The sequence below is a fragment of the Eleutherodactylus coqui genome, chromosome 11 (assembly GCF_035609145.1).
Source record: "Eleutherodactylus coqui strain aEleCoq1 chromosome 11, aEleCoq1.hap1, whole genome shotgun sequence".
NCBI classification, from domain to species: domain Eukaryota; kingdom Metazoa; phylum Chordata; class Amphibia; order Anura; family Eleutherodactylidae; genus Eleutherodactylus; species Eleutherodactylus coqui.
This window is the reverse complement of record NC_089847.1, coordinates 57,778,198-57,791,994: the sequence shown is the minus strand read 5'-3', so window position 1 is coordinate 57,791,994 and position 13,797 is coordinate 57,778,198. Positions and strand designations below refer to the sequence as shown.

Here is a 13,797-nt window from a genome sequence, read left to right as displayed (position 1 = left end):
TTCAATAGCATCCTTCTTGAACGGCGATGGTAAATTTTCTTCCTCGGGGCATCGCTTGCGCTGAGCATAGAGAATTTTCCAAAAAGGAATCATACGACGAGGATGGGATTCAAACCCATGCGTGCAGAGCACAATGGATTAGCAGTCCATCGCCTTAACCACTCGGCCACCCCGTCAACAAAAGTACCTTTACCGAACCCACATTTGGAAAACAGTCGTGATGATTTTTAGGCTTCATTTTCTTTCCACATGCAACAGCGCCGTACATCAGACATTGGCTCAGCAGGTCTTGTTTTACATCCAACGTGATGACCCATGCTAATGGCATAAATACTAAACATTCAGTCCTCTCTGCTTCTCATTTATGTTGGCATTTCCCTAGCATTCCCTAAATCTGTCAATTCTGCCTTCTATCTAACTTTTAAAGTAAAACAGGCCACAATTCATGCAAGGCAAATGCATGGATTACATACCTATGGACAAATTATCCATGTCTTTTCCAAAAAGGATCGTCCCAAGCCGATTTCATTTAGAATTGTCACGATGCAAAATGACAGAGAACTGCATGCTGCTGCCAAGTATGTGATGGGACTCGACTTCCTTGCTGTTCTATAGTGGTAGCCACCTGAAACTACATGCTGCATAGGATCTGTTCACACTTAATTTGCCATCTCTGTGACAAATAGCAAAACTTAGAACCACTCCTCAAAATCATCCTACATTTAAAAATTCTTCTCCTGGATCATCCTTGCCATCTTTCTGGTTTTCCACAGTTTTGCTCATGGGCGCTGTGGCTTAGTTGGTTAAAGCGCCTGTCTAGTAAACAGGAGATCCTGAGTTCAACTCTCAGCAGTGCCTTGTTCTCTTATTCTGCTCAATAATCAGCTTTTTTTTTCCAAAAGGGAGATGTTCATTAGCCAATGACATTAAAGATGCTCGTCCCACATCCCTAGAATACTCCACCCGAGTGGCAAAGAGTCAGCTCTGGTTTAGTTTTAACAAGTAGATGGTTGCAACGTTTTGCAAAATGTAGGATGGCATAAGGCACGATAAATTAGAGGTGCCAATTCACTATTGCCTGACTGATACGCTACATAATGCCTGTAAATATGTTTAGAGACTTCAATAGCATCCTTCTTGAACGGTGATGGTAAATTTTCTTCCTCGGGGCATTGCTTGCGCTGAGCATAGAGAATTTTCCAAAAAGGAATCGTACGACGAGGATGGGATTCAAACCCATGCGTGCAGAGCACAATGGATTAGCAGTCCATCGCCTTAACCACTCGGCCACCCCGTCAACAAAAGTACCTTTACCGAACCCACATTTGGAAAACAGTCGTGATGATTCTTAGGCTTCATTTTCTTTCCACATGCAACAGCGCCGTACATCAGACATTGGCTCAGCAGGTCTTGTTTTACATCCAACGTGATGACCCATGCTAATGGCATAAATACTAAACATTCAGTCCTCTCTGCTTCTCATTTATGTTGGCATTTCCCTAGCATTCCCTAAATCTGTCAATTCTGCCTTCTATCTAACTTTTAAAGTAAAACAGGCCACAATTCATGCAAGGCAAATGCATGGATTACATACCTATGGACAAATTATCCATGTCTTTTCCAAAAAGGATCGTCCCAAGCCGATTTCATTTAGAATTGTCACGATGCAAAATGACAGAGAACTGCATGCTGCTGCCAAGTATGTGATGGGACTCGACTTCCTTGCTGTTCTATAGTGGTAGCCACCTGAAACTACATGCTGCATAGGATCTGTTCACACTTAATTTGCCATCTCTGTGACAAATAGCAAAACTTAGAACCACTCCTCAAAATCATCCTACATTTAAAAATTCTTCTCCTGGATCATCCTTGCCATCTTTCTGGTTTTCCACAGTTTTGCTCATGGGCGCTGTGGCTTAGTTGGTTAAAGCGCCTGTCTAGTAAACAGGAGATCCTGAGTTCAACTCTCAGCAGTGCCTTGTTCTCTTATTCTGCTCAATAATCAGCTTTTTTTTTCCAAAAGGGAGATGTTCATTAGCCAATGACATTAAAGATGCTCGTCCCACATCCCTAGAATACTCCACCCGAGTGGCAAAGAGTCAGCTCTGGTTTATTTTTAACAAGTAGATGGTTGCAACGTTTTGCATAATGTAGGATGGCATAAGGCACGATAAATTAGAGGTGCCGATTCACTATTGCCTGACTGATACGCTACATAATGCCTGTAAATATGTTTAGAGACTTCAATAGCATCCTTCTTGAACGGTGATGGTAAATTTTCTTCCTCGGGGCATTGCTTGCGCTGAGCATAGAGAATTTTCCAAAAAGGAATCGTACAACGAGGATGGGATTCAAACCCATGCGTGCAGAGCACAATGGATTAGCAGTCCATCGCCTTAACCACTCGGCCACCCCGTCAACAAAAGTACCTTTACCGAACCCACATTTGGAAAACAGTCGTGATGATTTTTAGGCTTCATTTTCTTTCCACATGCAACAGCGCCGTACATCAGACATTGGCTCAGCAGGTCTTGTTTTACATCCAACGTGATGACCCATGCTAATGGCATAAATACTAAACATTCAGTCCTCTCTGCTTCTCATTTATGTTGGCATTTCCCTAGCATTCCCTAAATCTGTCAATTCTGCCTTCTATCTAACTTTTAAAGTAAAACAGGCCACAATTCATGCAAGGCAAATGCATGGATTACATACCTATGGACAAATTATCCATGTCTTTTCCAAAAAGGATCGTCCCAAGCCGATTTCATTTAGAATTGTCACGATGCAAAATGACAGAGAACTGCATGCTGCTGCCAAGTATGTGATGGGACTCGACTTCCTTGCTGTTCTATAGTGGTAGCCACCTGAAACTACATGCTGCATAGGATCTGTTCACACTTAATTTGCCATCTCTGTGACAAATAGCAAAACTTAGAACCACTCCTCAAAATCATCCTACATTTAAAAATTCTTCTTCTGGATCATCCTTGCCATCTTTCTGGTTTTCCACAGTTTTGCTCATGGGCGCTGTGGCTTAGTTGGTTAAAGCGCCTGTCTAGTAAACAGGAGATCCTGAGTTCAACTCTCAGCAGTGCCTTGTTCTTTTATTCTGCTCAATAATCAGCTTTTTTTTTTCCAAAAGGGAGATGTTCATTAGCCAATGACATTAAAGATGCTCGTCCCACATCCCTAGAATACTCCACCCGAGTGGCAAAGAGTCAGCTCTGGTTTATTTTTAACAAGTAGATGGTTGCAACGTTTTGCATAATGTAGGATGGCATAAGGCACGATAAATTAGAGGTGCCGATTCACTATTGCCTGACTGATACGCTACATAATGCCTGTAAATATGTTTAGAGACTTCAATAGCATCCTTCTTGAACGGTGATGGTAAATTTTCTTCCTCGGGGCATTGCTTGCGCTGAGCATAGAGAATTTTCCAAAAAGGAATCGTACAACGAGGATGGGATTCAAACCCATGCGTGCAGAGCACAATGGATTAGCAGTCCATCGCCTTAACCACTCGGCCACCCCGTCAACAAAAGTACCTTTACCGAACCCACATTTGGAAAACAGTCGTGATGATTTTTAGGCTTCATTTTCTTTCCACATGCAACAGCGCCGTACATCAGACATTGGCTCAGCAGGTCTTGTTTTACATCCAACGTGATGACCCATGCTAATGGCATAAATACTAAACATTCAGTCCTCTCTGCTTCTCATTTATGTTGGCATTTCCCTAGCATTCCCTAAATCTGTCAATTCTGCCTTCTATCTAACTTTTAAAGTAAAACAGGCCACAATTCATGCAAGGCAAATGCATGGATTACATACCTATGGACAAATTATCCATGTCTTTTCCAAAAAGGATCGTCCCAAGCCGATTTCATTTAGAATTGTCACGATGCAAAATGACAGAGAACTGCATGCTGCTGCCAAGTATGTGATGGGACTCGACTTCCTTGCTGTTCTATAGTGGTAGCCACCTGAAACTACATGCTGCATAGGATCTGTTCACACTTAATTTGCCATCTCTGTGACAAATAGCAAAACTTAGAACCACTCCTCAAAATCATCCTACATTTAAAAATTCTTCTCCTGGATCATCCTTGCCATCTTTCTGGTTTTCCACAGTTTTGCTCATGGGCGCTGTGGCTTAGTTGGTTAAAGCGCCTGTCTAGTAAACAGGAGATCCTGAGTTCAACTCTCAGCAGTGCCTTGTTCTCTTATTCTGCTCAATAATCAGCTTTTTTTTTCCAAAAGGGAGATGTTCATTAGCCAATGACATTAAAGATGCTCGTCCCACATCCCTAGAATACTCCACCCGAGTGGCAAAGAGTCAGCTCTGGTTTAGTTTTAACAAGTAGATGGTTGCAACGTTTTGCAAAATGTAGGATGGCATAAGGCACGATAAATTAGAGGTGCCGATTCACTATTGCCTGACTGATACGCTACATAATGCCTGTAAATATGTTTAGAGACTTCAATAGCATCCTTCTTGAACGGTGATGGTAAATTTTCTTCCTCGGGGCATTGCTTGCGCTGAGCATAGAGAATTTTCCAAAAAGGAATCGTACAACGAGGATGGGATTCAAACCCATGCGTGCAGAGCACAATGGATTAGCAGTCCATCGCCTTAACCACTCGGCCACCCCGTCAACAAAAGTACCTTTACCGAACCCACATTTGGAAAACAGTCGTGATGATTTATAGGCTTCATTTTCTTTCCACATGCAACAGCGCCGTACATCAGACATTGGCTCAGCAGGTCTTGTTTTACATCCAACGTGATGACCCATGCTAATGGCATAAATACTAAACATTCAGTCCTCTCTGCTTCTCATTTATGTTGGCATTTCCCTAGCATTCCCTAAATCTGTCAATTCTGCCTTCTATCTAACTTTTAAAGTAAAACAGGCCACAATTCATGCAAGGCAAATGCATGGATTACATACCTATGGACAAATTATCCATGTCTTTTCCAAAAAGGATCGTCCCAAGCCGATTTCATTTAGAATTGTCACGATGCAAAATGACAGAGAACTGCATGCTGCTGCCAAGTATGTGATGGGACTCGACTTCCTTGCTGTTCTATAGTGGTAGCCACCTGAAACTACATGCTGCATAGGATCTGTTCACACTTAATTTGCCATCTCTGTGACAAATAGCAAAACTTAGAACCACTCCTCAAAATCATCCTACATTTAAAAATTCTTCTCCTGGATCATCCTTGCCATCTTTCTGGTTTTCCACAGTTTTGCTCATGGGCGCTGTGGCTTAGTTGGTTAAAGCGCCTGTCTAGTAAACAGGAGATCCTGAGTTCAACTCTCAGCAGTGCCTTGTTCTTTTATTCTGCTCAATAATCAGCTTTTTTTTTCCAAAAGGGAGATGTTCATTAGCCAATGACATTAAAGATGCTCGTCCCACATCCCTAGAATACTCCACCCGAGTGGCAAAGAGTCAGCTCTGGTTTATTTTTAACAAGTAGATGGTTGCAACGTTTTGCATAATGTAGGATGGCATAAGGCACGATAAATTAGAGGTGCCGATTCACTATTGCCTGACTGATACGCTACATAATGCCTGTAAATATGTTTAGAGACTTCAATAGCATCCTTCTTGAACGGTGATGGTAAATTTTCTTCCTCGGGGCATTGCTTGCGCTGAGCATAGAGAATTTTCCAAAAAGGAATCATACGACGAGGATGGGATTCGAACCCATGCGTGCAGAGCACAATGGATTAGCAGTCCATCGCCTTAACCACTCGGCCACCCCGTCAACAAAAATACCTTTACCGAACCCACATTTGGAAAACAGTCGTGATGATTCTTAGGCTTCATTTTCTTTCCACATGCAACAGCGCCGTACATCAGACATTGGCTCAGCAGGTCTTGTTTTACATCCAACGTGATGACCCATGCTAATGGCATAAATACTAAACATTCAGTCCTCTCTGCTTCTCATTTATGTTGGCATTTCCCTAGCATTCCCTAAATCTGTCAATTCTGCCTTCTATCTAACTTTTAAAGTAAAACAGGCCACAATTCATGCAAGGCAAATGCATGGATTACATACCTATGGACAAATTATCCATGTCTTTTCCAAAAAGGATCGTCCCAAGCCGATTTCATTTAGAATTGTCACGATGCAAAATGACAGAGAACTGCATGCTGCTGCCAAGTATGTGATGGGACTCGACTTCCTTGCTGTTCTATAGTGGTAGCCACCTGAAACTACATGCTGCATAGGATCTGTTCACACTTAATTTGCCATCTCTGTGACAAATAGCAAAACTTAGAACCACTCCTCAAAATCATCCTACATTTAAAAATTCTTCTCCTGGATCATCCTTGCCATCTTTCTGGTTTTCCACAGTTTTGCTCATGGGCACTGTGGCTTAGTTGGTTAAAGCGCCTGTCTAGTAAACAGGAGATCCTGAGTTCAACTCTCAGCAGTGCCTTGTTCTCTTATTCTGCTCAATAATCATTTTTTTTTTCCAAAAGGGAGATGTTCACTAGCCAATGACATTAAAGATGCTCGTCCCACATCCCTAGAATACTCCAACCGAGTGGCAAAGAGTCAGCTCTGGTTTAGTTTTAACAAGTAGATGGTTGCAACGTTTTGCAAAATGTAGGATGGCATAAGGCACGATAAATTAGAGGTGCCGATTCACTATTGCCTGACTGATACGCTACATAATGCCTGTAAATATGTTTAGAGACTTCAATAGCATCCTTCTTGAACGGTGATGGTAAATTTTCTTCCTCGGGGCATTGCTTGCGCTGAGCATAGAGAATTTTCCAAAAAGGAATCATACGACGAGGATGGGATTCGAACCCATGCATGCAGAGCACAATGGATTAGCAGTCCATCGCCTTAACCACTCGGCCACCCCGTCAACAAAAGTACCTTTACCGAACCCACATTTGGAAAACAGTCGTGATGATTCTTAGGCTTCATTTTCTTTCCACATGCAACAGCGCCGTACATCAGACATTGGCTCAGCAGGTCTTGTTTTACATCCAACATGATGACCCATGCTAATGGCATACATACTAAACATTCAGTCCTCTCTGCTTCTCATTTATGTTGGCATTTCCCTAGCATTCCCTAAATCTGTCAATTCTGCCTTCTATCTAACTTTTTAAGTAAAACAGACCACAATTCATGCAAGGCAAATGCATGGATTACATACCTATGGACAAGTTATCCATGTCTTTTCCAAAAAGGATCGTCCCAAGCCGATTTCATTTAGAATTGTCACGATGCAAAATGACAGAGAACTGCATGCTGCTGCCAAGTATGTGATGGGACTCGACTTCCTTGCTGTTCTATAGTGGTAGCCACCTGAAACTACATGCTGCATAGGATCTGTTCACACTTAATTTGCCATCTCTGTGACAAATAGCAAAACTTAGAACCACTCCTCAAAATCATCCTACATTTAAAAATTCTTCTCCTGGATCATCCTTGCCATCTTTCTGGTTTTCCACAGTTTTGCTCATGGGCGCTGTGGCTTAGTTGGTTAAAGCGCCTGTCTAGTAAACAGGAGATCCTGAGTTCAACTCTCAGCAGTGCCTTGTTCTCTTATTCTGCTCAATAATCAGCTTTTTTTTTCCAAAAGGGAGATGTTCATTAGCCAATGACATTAAAGATGCTCGTCCCACATCCCTAGAATACTCCACCCGAGTGGCAAAGAGTCAGCTCTGGTTTATTTTTAACAAGTAGATGGTTGCAACGTTTTGCATAATGTAGGATGGCATAAGGCACGATAAATTAGAGGTGCCGATTCACTATTGCCTGACTGATACGCTACATAATGCCTGTAAATATGTTTAGAGACTTCAATAGCATCCTTCTTGAACGGTGATGGTAAATTTTCTTCCTCGGGGCATTGCTTGCGCTGAGCATAGAGAATTTTCCAAAAAGGAATCGTACAACGAGGATGGGATTCAAACCCATGCGTGCAGAGCACAATGGATTAGCAGTCCATCGCCTTAACCACTCGGCCACCCCGTCAACAAAAATACCTTTACCGAACCCACATTTGGAAAACAGTCGTGATGATTCTTAGGCTTCATTTTCTTTCCACATGCAACAGCGCCGTACATCAGACATTGGCTCAGCAGGTCTTGTTTTACATCCAACGTGATGACCCATGCTAATGGCATAAATACTAAACATTCAGTCCTCTCTGCTTCTCATTTATGTTGGCATTTCCCTAGCATTCCCTAAATCTGTCAATTCTGCCTTCTATCTAACTTTTAAAGTAAAACAGGCCACAATTCATGCAAGGCAAATGCATGGATTACATACCTATGGACAAATTATCCATGTCTTTTCCAAAAAGGATCGTCCCAAGCCGATTTCATTTAGAATTGTCACGATGCAAAATGACAGAGAACTGCATGCTGCTGCCAAGTATGTGATGGGACTCGACTTCCTTGCTGTTCTATAGTGGTAGCCACCTGAAACTACATGCTGCATAGGATCTGTTCACACTTAATTTGCCATCTCTGTGACAAATAGCAAAACTTAGAACCACTCCTCAAAATCATCCTACATTTAAAAATTCTTCTCCTGGATCATCCTTGCCATCTTTCTGGTTTTCCACAGTTTTGCTCATGGGCACTGTGGCTTAGTTGGTTAAAGCGCCTGTCTAGTAAACAGGAGATCCTGAGTTCAACTCTCAGCAGTGCCTTGTTCTCTTATTCTGCTCAATAATCATTTTTTTTTTCCAAAAGGGAGATGTTCACTAGCCAATGACATTAAAGATGCTCGTCCCACATCCCTAGAATACTCCAACCGAGTGGCAAAGAGTCAGCTCTGGTTTAGTTTTAACAAGTAGATGGTTGCAACGTTTTGCAAAATGTAGGATGGCATAAGGCACGATAAATTAGAGGTGCCGATTCACTATTGCCTGACTGATACGCTACATAATGCCTGTAAATATGTTTAGAGACTTCAATAGCATCCTTCTTGAACGGTGATGGTAAATTTTCTTCCTCGGGGCATTGCTTGCGCTGAGCATAGAGAATTTTCCAAAAAGGAATCATACGACGAGGATGGGATTCGAACCCATGCATGCAGAGCACAATGGATTAGCAGTCCATCGCCTTAACCACTCGGCCACCCCGTCAACAAAAGTACCTTTACCGAACCCACATTTGGAAAACAGTCGTGATGATTCTTAGGCTTCATTTTCTTTCCACATGCAACAGCGCCGTACATCAGACATTGGCTCAGCAGGTCTTGTTTTACATCCAACATGATGACCCATGCTAATGGCATACATACTAAACATTCAGTCCTCTCTGCTTCTCATTTATGTTGGCATTTCCCTAGCATTCCCTAAATCTGTCAATTCTGCCTTCTATCTAACTTTTTAAGTAAAACAGACCACAATTCATGCAAGGCAAATGCATGGATTACATACCTATGGACAAGTTATCCATGTCTTTTCCAAAAAGGATCGTCCCAAGCCGATTTCATTTAGAATTGTCACGATGCAAAATGACAGAGAACTGCATGCTGCTGCCAAGTATGTGATGGGACTCGACTTCCTTGCTGTTCTATAGTGGTAGCCACCTGAAACTACATGCTGCATAGGATCTGTTCACACTTAATTTGCCATCTCTGTGACAAATAGCAAAACTTAGAACCACTCCTCAAAATCATCCTACATTTAAAAATTCTTCTCCTGGATCATCCTTGCCATCTTTCTGGTTTTCCACAGTTTTGCTCATGGGCGCTGTGGCTTAGTTGGTTAAAGCGCCTGTCTAGTAAACAGGAGATCCTGAGTTCAACTCTCAGCAGTGCCTTGTTCTCTTATTCTGCTCAATAATCAGCTTTTTTTTTCCAAAAGGGAGATGTTCATTAGCCAATGACATTAAAGATGCTCGTCCCACATCCCTAGAATACTCCACCCGAGTGGCAAAGAGTCAGCTCTGGTTTATTTTTAACAAGTAGATGGTTGCAACGTTTTGCATAATGTAGGATGGCATAAGGCACGATAAATTAGAGGTGCCGATTCACTATTGCCTGACTGATACGCTACATAATGCCTGTAAATATGTTTAGAGACTTCAATAGCATCCTTCTTGAACGGTGATGGTAAATTTTCTTCCTCGGGGCATTGCTTGCGCTGAGCATAGAGAATTTTCCAAAAAGGAATCGTACAACGAGGATGGGATTCAAACCCATGCGTGCAGAGCACAATGGATTAGCAGTCCATCGCCTTAACCACTCGGCCACCCCGTCAACAAAAGTACCTTTACCGAACCCACATTTGGAAAACAGTCGTGATGATTTTTAGGCTTCATTTTCTTTCCACATGCAACAGCGCCGTACATCAGACATTGGCTCAGCAGGTCTTGTTTTACATCCAACGTGATGACCCATGCTAATGGCATAAATACTAAACATTCAGTCCTCTCTGCTTCTCATTTATGTTGGCATTTCCCTAGCATTCCCTAAATCTGTCAATTCTGCCTTCTATCTAACTTTTAAAGTAAAACAGGCCACAATTCATGCAAGGCAAATGCATGGATTACATACCTATGGACAAATTATCCATGTCTTTTCCAAAAAGGATCGTCCCAAGCCGATTTCATTTAGAATTGTCACGATGCAAAATGACAGAGAACTGCATGCTGCTGCCAAGTATGTGATGGGACTCGACTTCCTTGCTGTTCTATAGTGGTAGCCACCTGAAACTACATGCTGCATAGGATCTGTTCACACTTAATTTGCCATCTCTGTGACAAATAGCAAAACTTAGAACCACTCCTCAAAATCATCCTACATTTAAAAATTCTTCTTCTGGATCATCCTTGCCATCTTTCTGGTTTTCCACAGTTTTGCTCATGGGCGCTGTGGCTTAGTTGGTTAAAGCGCCTGTCTAGTAAACAGGAGATCCTGAGTTCAACTCTCAGCAGTGCCTTGTTCTTTTATTCTGCTCAATAATCAGCTTTTTTTTTCCAAAAGGGAGATGTTCATTAGCCAATGACATTAAAGATGCTCGTCCCACATCCCTAGAATACTCCACCCGAGTGGCAAAGAGTCAGCTCTGGTTTATTTTTAACAAGTAGATGGTTGCAACGTTTTGCATAATGTAGGATGGCATAAGGCACGATAAATTAGAGGTGCCGATTCACTATTGCCTGACTGATACGCTACATAATGCCTGTAAATATGTTTAGAGACTTCAATAGCATCCTTCTTGAACGGTGATGGTAAATTTTCTTCCTCGGGGCATTGCTTGCGCTGAGCATAGAGAATTTTCCAAAAAGGAATCGTACAACGAGGATGGGATTCAAACCCATGCGTGCAGAGCACAATGGATTAGCAGTCCATCGCCTTAACCACTCGGCCACCCCCTCAACAAAAGTACCTTTACCGAACCCACATTTGGAAAACAGTCGTGATGATTTTTAGGCTTCATTTTCTTTCCACATGCAACAGCGCCGTACATCAGACATTGGCTCAGCAGGTCTTGTTTTACATCCAACGTGATGACCCATGCTAATGGCATAAATACTAAACATTCAGTCCTCTCTGCTTCTCATTTATGTTGGCATTTCCCTAGCATTCCCTAAATCTGTCAATTCTGCCTTCTATCTAACTTTTAAAGTAAAACAGGCCACAATTCATGCAAGGCAAATGCATGGATTACATACCTATGGACAAATTATCCATGTCTTTTCCAAAAAGGATCGTCCCAAGCCGATTTCATTTAGAATTGTCACGATGCAAAATGACAGAGAACTGCATGCTGCTGCCAAGTATGTGATGGGACTCGACTTCCTTGCTGTTCTATAGTGGTAGCCACCTGAAACTACATGCTGCATAGGATCTGTTCACACTTAATTTGCCATCTCTGTGACAAATAGCAAAACTTAGAACCACTCCTCAAAATCATCCTACATTTAAAAATTCTTCTCCTGGATCATCCTTGCCATCTTTCTGGTTTTCCACAGTTTTGCTCATGGGCGCTGTGGCTTAGTTGGTTAAAGCGCCTGTCTAGTAAACAGGAGATCCTGAGTTCAACTCTCAGCAGTGCCTTGTTCTCTTATTCTGCTCAATAATCAGCTTTTTTTTTCCAAAAGGGAGATGTTCATTAGCCAATGACATTAAAGATGCTCGTCCCACATCCCTAGAATACTCCACCCGAGTGGCAAAGAGTCAGCTCTGGTTTAGTTTTAACAAGTAGATGGTTGCAACGTTTTGCAAAATGTAGGATGGCATAAGGCACGATAAAGTAGAGGTGCCAATTCACTATTGCCTGACTGATACGCTACATAATGCCTGTAAATATGTTTAGAGACTTCAATAGCATCCTTCTTGAACGGTGATGGTAAATTTTCTTCCTCGGGGCATTGCTTGCGCTGAGCATAGAGAATTTTCCAAAAAGGAATCGTACGACGAGGATGGGATTCAAACCCATGCGTGCAGAGCACAATGGATTAGCAGTCCATCGCCTTAACCACTCGGCCACCCCGTCAACAAAAGTACCTTTACCGAACCCACATTTGGAAAACAGTCGTGATGATTCTTAGGCTTCATTTTCTTTCCACATGCAACAGCGCCGTACATCAGACATTGGCTCAGCAGGTCTTGTTTTACATCCAACGTGATGACCCATGCTAATGGCATAAATACTAAACATTCAGTCCTCTCTGCTTCTCATTTATGTTGGCATTTCCCTAGCATTCCCTAAATCTGTCAATTCTGCCTTCTATCTAACTTTTAAAGTAAAACAGGCCACAATTCATGCAAGGCAAATGCATGGATTACATACCTATGGACAAATTATCCATGTCTTTTCCAAAAAGGATCGTCCCAAGCCGATTTCATTTAGAATTGTCACGATGCAAAATGACAGAGAACTGCATGCTGCTGCCAAGTATGTGATGGGACTCGACTTCCTTGCTGTTCTATAGTGGTAGCCACCTGAAACTACATGCTGCATAGGATCTGTTCACACTTAATTTGCCATCTTTCTGGTTTTCCACAGTTTTGCTCATGGGCACTGTGGCTTAGTTGGTTAAAGCGCCTGTCTAGTAAACAGGAGATCCTGAGTTCAACTCTCAGCAGTGCCTTGTTCTCTTATTCTGCTCAATAATCATTTTTTTTTTCCAAAAGGGAGATGTTCACTAGCCAATGACATTAAAGATGCTCGTCCCACATCCCTAGAATACTCCAACCGAGTGGCAAAGAGTCAGCTCTGGTTTAGTTTTAACAAGTAGATGGTTGCAACGTTTTGCAAAATGTAGGATGGCATAAGGCACGATAAATTAGAGGTGCCGATTCACTATTGCCTGACTGATACGCTACATAATGCCTGTAAATATGTTTAGAGACTTCAATAGCATCCTTCTTGAACGGTGATGGTAAATTTTCTTCCTCGGGGCATTGCTTGCGCTGAGCATAGAGAATTTTCCAAAAAGGAATCATACGACGAGGATGGGATTCGAACCCATGCATGCAGAGCACAATGGATTAGCAGTCCATCGCCTTAACCACTCGGCCACCCCGTCAACAAAAGTACCTTTACCGAACCCACATTTGGAAAACAGTCGTGATGATTCTTAGGCTTCATTTTCTTTCCACATGCAACAGCGCCGTACATCAGACATTGGCTCAGCAGGTCTTGTTTTACATCCAACATGATGACCCATGCTAATGGCATACATACTAAACATTCAGTCCTCTCTGCTTCTCATTTATGTTGGCATTTCCCTAGCATTCCCTAAATCTGTCAATTCTGCCTTCTATCTAACTTTTTAAGTAAA

General features: G+C 42.2%; 13 non-coding genes across 13 annotated transcripts; 12 read left to right on the top strand and 1 right to left on the bottom strand.

The window, feature by feature from the left end:
* Positions 1 to 784: 784 nt before the first annotated feature.
* TRNAT-AGU (transfer RNA threonine (anticodon AGU)) lies at positions 785 to 858 on the top strand. The gene has a single exon. It is a non-coding gene; the product is annotated as a tRNA-Thr (tRNA).
* Positions 859 to 1,905: 1,047 nt separating this feature from the next.
* TRNAT-AGU (transfer RNA threonine (anticodon AGU)) lies at positions 1,906 to 1,979 on the top strand. The gene has a single exon. It is a non-coding gene; the product is annotated as a tRNA-Thr (tRNA).
* Positions 1,980 to 3,026: 1,047 nt separating this feature from the next.
* On the top strand, positions 3,027 to 3,100 carry TRNAT-AGU (transfer RNA threonine (anticodon AGU)). The gene has a single exon. It is a non-coding gene; the product is annotated as a tRNA-Thr (tRNA).
* A 1,048-nt stretch (positions 3,101 to 4,148) lies between these two features.
* On the top strand, positions 4,149 to 4,222 carry TRNAT-AGU (transfer RNA threonine (anticodon AGU)). Its single transcript has one exon. It is a non-coding gene; the product is annotated as a tRNA-Thr (tRNA).
* A 1,047-nt stretch (positions 4,223 to 5,269) lies between these two features.
* TRNAT-AGU (transfer RNA threonine (anticodon AGU)) lies at positions 5,270 to 5,343 on the top strand. The gene has a single exon. It is a non-coding gene; the product is annotated as a tRNA-Thr (tRNA).
* Positions 5,344 to 5,700: 357 nt separating this feature from the next.
* On the bottom strand, positions 5,701 to 5,782 carry TRNAS-GCU (transfer RNA serine (anticodon GCU)). The gene has a single exon. It is a non-coding gene; the product is annotated as a tRNA-Ser (tRNA).
* A 608-nt stretch (positions 5,783 to 6,390) lies between these two features.
* TRNAT-AGU (transfer RNA threonine (anticodon AGU)) lies at positions 6,391 to 6,464 on the top strand. The gene has a single exon. It is a non-coding gene; the product is annotated as a tRNA-Thr (tRNA).
* Positions 6,465 to 7,510: 1,046 nt separating this feature from the next.
* On the top strand, positions 7,511 to 7,584 carry TRNAT-AGU (transfer RNA threonine (anticodon AGU)). The gene has a single exon. It is a non-coding gene; the product is annotated as a tRNA-Thr (tRNA).
* A 1,047-nt stretch (positions 7,585 to 8,631) lies between these two features.
* Positions 8,632 to 8,705, top strand: TRNAT-AGU (transfer RNA threonine (anticodon AGU)). The gene has a single exon. It is a non-coding gene; the product is annotated as a tRNA-Thr (tRNA).
* Positions 8,706 to 9,751: 1,046 nt separating this feature from the next.
* On the top strand, positions 9,752 to 9,825 carry TRNAT-AGU (transfer RNA threonine (anticodon AGU)). Its single transcript has one exon. It is a non-coding gene; the product is annotated as a tRNA-Thr (tRNA).
* A 1,047-nt stretch (positions 9,826 to 10,872) lies between these two features.
* On the top strand, positions 10,873 to 10,946 carry TRNAT-AGU (transfer RNA threonine (anticodon AGU)). The gene has a single exon. It is a non-coding gene; the product is annotated as a tRNA-Thr (tRNA).
* Positions 10,947 to 11,993: 1,047 nt separating this feature from the next.
* Positions 11,994 to 12,067, top strand: TRNAT-AGU (transfer RNA threonine (anticodon AGU)). Its single transcript has one exon. It is a non-coding gene; the product is annotated as a tRNA-Thr (tRNA).
* A 963-nt stretch (positions 12,068 to 13,030) lies between these two features.
* TRNAT-AGU (transfer RNA threonine (anticodon AGU)) lies at positions 13,031 to 13,104 on the top strand. Its single transcript has one exon. It is a non-coding gene; the product is annotated as a tRNA-Thr (tRNA).
* Positions 13,105 to 13,797: the final 693 nt, after the last annotated feature.